Genomic DNA, 7,194 nt, shown 5'->3' on the forward strand with positions numbered 1-7,194 from the left:
TGCCATATAATTAGAAAAACACCAGCGACACCATTATTGTCAGGAGAACGCAACGGTATAATGAAGCAATTATAAATGAGCCGCTTTGTGCTTGTCATTAATTTCAGCTTTTAAGGATGTGGAGATGAAGCATGGCTGAGCGTCGGCAGCAAAACGAGCTCAGATGACGTTTGGGGTGTACGAGGCTGGGGGAAAACATTGGTCTGTGTTGTGTGTGGGCATGGGGGGGGGGAATTGGTGATGAGTCCAGCAAGTCTCACTCCCAGTGGACATGCTGCGCTTTAAACATGCTATAAAGACCCTCTGCACAGTCAATTTCGTAGAGGACATTCTACTCTAAAAAGATTATACAGTATATGATCCCACTTTAAAATTGAAGAATATAATAGTCAGAGTAAATTTTATCCTGGAAAAAAAATTGGAGCGAAATTGTCTGTACTTGAAAAAAAGGAGACCCAAAATTTGGAGACTGTCACCAGCGATTTACAAGCTCGTCTTTTTAGAGGTCAAATGTTCTCGTGTCGGGTTGCAATTGTTTTGCAAAAACATAAGGTCTCTATTCCTCGGCCACAGACGAATATTATCCCGCGATGATCAAGTTGCCTTGAGAGAAGAAAATAAGATGGTGCAACTCAACCTTATCTCACATATCACAAAGATTGACTTCTTCCTCTTTTACTCTGACATCTTGAATCAATTAGGTTGAATGTTTTCATTTTTAAAAGTTCCACAAAAAAAATGACGTGACTGAAAACAAATGTACATGCTGTGAAACTCTTTGACCAAGAATGAAACATGTCTGGGGGAACCCAAACCAAAATAACATTTTCGTAACGGCAAAGTTAAAACTAGCTATAAAATGTGAAATATTTTGTCCAATCTAAAATGAATGTTCTAATGTAAAAAGTATAGGAGGTGATGGTTTGACCCCTTTTATCAATCATTCATTCATCATCTAGGCAACGGTACATTCAAAGTTGGCGCCAGCAGTGACCCTCGTTAGTGTTTATGCTGTCTGTCTGCATGTCTAAAAGTGCATTGGCAATCACCCAATGAAAACCTGCTTTTTCGTTTTCCAATGACCATCTCTTTTGACTGACATATTTTAAGTCTTGTAGTTTCCAGTGCCATTCAACTTCACCGTGTCATACTGAGATGTTTTGTATATTGTATGGTCCGGTTTATGTGTATTTATAGTTAAAGACGTTTGCAAAACAATGTTGGAAATCACGAAGCGGTAGGACACAGTGCAACCTTCCAGGATAATGTTACGACCGATGAGTGTGGATGGAGCTGACAAGAGAGCTCGCAGGAATGCATCGAATTCGCTTGTTTGTTCCATCAAAGGCGTCAAAAAGACCAAAGGGAGCACAATGCCACTGAGTGAGTAACGTCACCGCAAGTGGCATCCAGTGACAACACAACTCCAAAGACTGTCCTCCTCAATTAGAAATGCCGTCTTATTAATAGATCCTACAGCGCACTTTATCATATTGTCTCGAGAAGGCTATTGGAAGAAAGGGGCAATTAGGACCCAGAAGCTGCGAGGCTCCCATTATTTTAGAATTTAATGACCACGCAACACAGAAGTAGATGTAGAAATGAGGGCTACAATGCTACAATTATGCATAATCTGGCAGATCTTACTGCACCCCCCTCCAACACGCACTGTCCCCGCCTTGAATAAATTTACATGGAAATGCATTTCTGCCTAATTTATTCTGAGAAATTAGAATATACATTACAAATATTTCCATGGACGACATTCAGCAACGTGCGGTTCGGAAATTTAATGACTTATTTTCCCTATATGCCGGTTTATGGATTCCGTTAGAGGGGCTCAAGGTTTTTGGCGAAGACAGATAATTAATAAGATATGTAGATATGGTGATATGTGTTTTAGAATTGCTTTTAAGATGTCCCATCCACACACGCACGCACAAATGAATGTGTGTGCGCGAATATGCAGTCAAACCAAGCGTCATTTAGTACTAGTGGCAAGATGCATGACTCTGGACACAACCCAAAAGCAGGGATTATTGACATGGATGCTCGCCCATTAATAAACCACTGTATCCTTTGTGTTCGGGGTCACCGTCGCCGCAGTTAAGTATAACTTGTCAAGGCTGCTCGAGCTGCACAATGCCTACCTCATGCATCTCCTGTCAGCAGGCATAATTCCTGGATGCTGGCCCGCCGCTGATTTCTGCATAAGTGATGCGAGCCTTCGAGTAGAGTTAGGGGCATGAGTCTGTTGCCATTGAGAGATGTTCATCATTCTTGATCTGGCTCTGTCAAGACCTGGTGTTTTAGTGCCTCTCACGATTAGGCAGAATTGACAGGCCAAGAAGGCAGTGAATAGCAAAAAATGTGAGGAACTAAAAGGGGTTGGTGTGGGCTGCAGGGTGAAGTGGAGTGTGGCCGCCATTTAATCTGCAATTTATCAGTTTAGGCTGCACCATGTAACATCAGGGAGATTACATTCTAGGGAGACGGCGCTCCATCTCTCCCTTGTCCCCCCTCCCCTATCTCCTCTCACATGCCTCCTGATGTCGCCTGACGGCAGAATGTGCAGGACAAAGAGGGAGGACTGTCTTTACTGTCACCATTATTGTTTGTGAAACCCTTAATTAATATATAGCACTGTGGACTCCTGTGTGACCAAATGCCTGCGTATAGTATCCGCACAGACGGCCTCCTTTATAGACGTTCTTGTCATGAAGTAAAAGTTGAAGAAGATTAACACGCGCCCGTTGCATTTGGAGACACACACGCACACGTGCGCACACACACGCAGACACACACACACACACACATACACTGCCATTGATGTCTGTGACCTTGGAAGACACTGATCACATTGGACCAATAAATGCTTAATTGCCATTTTTCCGTCGGGCTGCTTTATTGATGGTGTTTCCAAAGTGATTAATATGAACTGCTAACAAGATGTTGCACTCAGCTCTAAACAAAGCTGAGCAGGCATGTTGGAATACATTGACTTCTTGGAATTTTGCAAATACAGGCTGAATTAATTTCAAGGATTCCAAATGAATCCCAATAGAATTTCCAACGTGACGCATATACAATGTCATTGTTAAATTCATGAAAAATATTTCTTAATCGCAGCTTACAAACCCACTATCTTATTTAAAAGGATCATTAAAAGGGTCACTGAATCTGTAAGCTGTGTACCAACGTATCTCTTCCTCTAGGAAGACAAAAGCAGAAATATGAAGATAGTGGCTGAAAGGAAGGAAAAGCCAGAGCAGCCTGATGTTAAAATGGTCCAGGAGTCAAGTAGAACAAGTCTAGTGGCTGGAGGGCAAACAAAGCAGGAAGCAAGAAGAGGTCATTCTTAACAGCTAATGGACTGTCAATGGTCCTATTGTAATATGTCGAATGCTCTGAAATATGTTTGCATTGATGTGCAATTAGCCTTTTTAAAATCCCTGCCTAAACTGTATAAATGCATCCTAGACAGCAGAGGTCACCAAGAATGGTGCCCGTGGACCACATACATGACCAGCTCACCAGTGACAGGACATTGTGATTTCCTGAGTATGGTGTAGAAGACCATCTGAAAATGAAAACACTTCCAGAGATTTATAGAGTGCTAAATTACTGTTGACGAGTCATTGCATGATCACTAGCTTCACGTTGGTGAATATCATTATTACATGTAATTACACATTCTTAAAGGTACAGCAATTGTTGAGAATGTGTTATTTCAAAAGTGTGTGTCACACTGGTAGCCCATCAAACGAATCAGTACCCAAGACGTTAGCTCTCAATTTTTACAGGATTTGTGACCCATGTATAAAATCGCAATCTATCGGAAGCTGCCGATACAATGTGTAGTTTCACACCCAAAATAAGTTCCAGTCTTGTTAAGCCACACTGTATACCGAGGGATGTTTTGTACACGACGGTGTCTACACTTGGGGACAGAGAATTTGATCCATCCTGAAAGGCGGATTGAACTCTCACAAGATGAAGACATGACATCCACGGCTTACTTGATGTCAGTGATAGGACAGCTCACTTGTAGATCGGGCATGTTGCCAGCCAGCTCTCTCTGGGTCTTGAATGTTGTCTCTGAACAAAGGCCAGTGACACAGATGACATTGAGGGGAAATCCGTCACCTGTTGCGTAAGGACGGGATAATCATACGGGCAGGGGGGGATGCATGACTGTGTGTGTGTGTGTGTGTGTGTGTGTGTGTGTGTGTGTGCGTGTGCGTGTGCGTGTGTGTGTGTGTGTGTGTGTGTGTGTGTGTGTGTGTGTGTGTGCGTGTGCGTGTGCGTGTGTGTGTGTGTGACTTGTCAGGACAGCAGTCAGCGCCAAGACTTGAAATCCACCCTCGTGACAGAGATGATCAGCATCAGAAGCCCATCATCAGCCGAGATCATGTCCACAGCGAGGGTCATGGCAGGCACTGACACCACCACACTGTCCACTTGGAAGACACAAAAATGCTGCATCCTTCTAACAATGTTCAAGTCAGTCCGCGCCTCTGTAACCATTTCTCCAGGCATGAGCTTTATTGCACCCAGGCATGCAAGTAAAATATAAAAGTTGTTCGCCTCACCTACCAACACTTGAAATTTGCTTAATTGTAACCCCAATGAAACAGGCGTGTTCCAATCACAGAGAGAATTTACTATTAAATTTATGGAAATGCATGAGCGAGACTTGTATTAGTTGTAGGCTACACCTGTGCTTGTCAAGGTACTCAAGTATGCTGGATAATTGGCTGTTGATTGCTGCCATTAACATCTGACGGCTAAGTGCATCTAATTCCCGTTCCATTTTCATGGTTCAATTTGATGTCGCCACCCACTCGTTCCTTCATAGGTGATTAGCTGTGCTGATAGGTTTTTTTCTCCCCTTTTTAATGATATAAGCACAATATAAAGAAAGAGCCGTAAGACTGTAATTGACACATCCCTAATTGATATTCGTTGACGTGAGCAGTAAAAGAAAATACGGGTAGTGTCATTTATCCTTATGTTTCCATTTTTTAATGCTCAAATAAAAGGATTGGAACCAAAGGATCCAATAACGCTGTTAATTGAAATGATGTGATAGCATGTTAGTTTTATTATTTACAGTACCTCCAGCACGTACTGAACTAAGTCATGGTTTACCTATTTATTTTTATAAAGCTTTTCTTTTCAAGTCTTTGTCTTGCCAGTTTAGCCTTTCACAGAATCGGTGCTTCCTGTTTGCATCTCTGCAGCATCACCACCTCCGGGCGCCAAGACGAGGTATCCCTTTGAGTTTTAATCTCCTCGTCTGCCTGCAGCCTTGCGGTGATTTCATTTTAGTTTTAATATGTGCATTTGACATTTAGACCTCCCTTCTCTGCCCTTCATATCCTTAATTTAATTGATGTGCTTTTGCCTTATGTTGTTTGTTTTGTCCTTCGTGATGAGATTGGGCCACCACCAACCGCCATTGCATTGCATCTGAACGGTTGATGGGGCTAGTTTTTAAATAGCTTTCACATGCTTTTGTACCTTATTCCAAATGTTTTTATACTGTCACCTTACAGCTATTTTGTAATTTCTTCTATTTTTTTTTTTACTTTGCACTGTTTTCCACAACCTATTCATTCATTCAGTCGGGTTCTACAACTATACTTTACTTGGTTTCATACCTTACTCAATGCCCTTTTACAACACTGTGGCCTTGTAATGTGTAATTTCATTTTCATTTTATTCCGTCGATCTTGTCCTCTCATCATCATTCATTCATTCAGGTAGTTTTTCTACAGCTAATACTTAATTTGCCTTTGCACTTTCTTCAAAGCGCTTTTACGCTGTTAGTGTATCATTTTTACTTCATTTGTAAAGTATCCAGTTGTCTTTCTTTTTCATTCAGGTAGTACTACAACTACTGTATTTTACTTGTTTTTACACCTTACTCACAAATTAATGTGGTTTAATTTGCAACTTATTTTTATTTTCCTCCTTCCTGCTTTTGTGCCTTGCTTTTGTGTGTGCTTGTGTGTGTGTGTATATATATATATATATGTTTTGTTTTTGGGTTTTTTTGCGTTAAGCCTAATCTATTTACTTCTGATGTCACGAACCAACAGTGTTGTTCTTTGTCTTCAGCTGTTCCGAGAGGGACTCGAGCGTACTGGCAAATGGTGTGTCTGCCATCTGCAGGCTCCAAGTAGAACAGCACGGACTTTTTCGAATCACGATTCACCTTAAACTTCCTTTTCATCACTCTGCTTTTCATAGCAGAGCTAGAATGATTGTAAAGGAACAGTCAGCGCGACTCTCTCCAAACTAACCACGTTCTGTCGAAAGAAGGACGGCGTTAATGATGAGGTGATGGCACTTGCTTGGGGGGTTCCACACAGTACACACAACTTTCCAAATATTCATCTAAAAATATCAGTATTTTTCCTCACATTTACACCTTGCTAAATGTGCTTAAGACTGTGTCAAATATGAGTATGAGGACTACACGACAGAACGTGTCAATGTATTCATTTCATTTTTGTTGTTGTTGTCTCCTTTGAGGCAGTTAATAATGAAGGAGTAAGACAGTACCTCTCACCAGAAGATAATACTGAGGATCACTGGAAGCTGTTTGACATCTGACAGGGCCTCAAAATGTGACCCTCTCATAATAGCATCAGCATTATCATTAATTTTACAAATGAGACATTTATGTCTGGAATTTAAAATGTTACTGAAACATCCTTTGAGATTATCGTCAAAAACAGAATTGTATGCCTTTTATGAAAGAGTCACGAATCAACAAGGCCTAAACAAGCCATCCTTCTTCCATGTGCATTATTGGGCTCCTTCTCAAAAAAACTACAGACCTGATGCATGAATTAAACATAGCGCAGCCTAAACTACGAGCTCAACCTTATAACGCAATGGTTGGATTATTCTGAGACAAAACAGCAGGCCTTTTAGTATCCTTGAACAGCTTCCGTCAAAAAGATCAAATCTCCAAATCTAGCCACTGGTCTGTGTAACTAATTAACTTCCACCCCCAAAATTTGAATTTAAATTAGCAATTGCCAGATATCATCAGGGGATAGATAACGCCCTGTAAAGAAGTTTATGATGAAAAAAAAAATAAAAAGATGAGTATTAGGGAAGGCAATCGGTGAATTAAGGAGAGCTTCAAATGAGGGGATATCTCCAATTACAATTTGCTGA

Source organism: Hippocampus guttulatus, chromosome 5 (genome assembly GCF_054856545.1).
Source record: "Hippocampus guttulatus isolate MCC_2025c chromosome 5, RoL_Hgut_1.0, whole genome shotgun sequence".
NCBI classification, from domain to species: Eukaryota; Metazoa; Chordata; class Actinopteri; order Syngnathiformes; family Syngnathidae; genus Hippocampus; species Hippocampus guttulatus.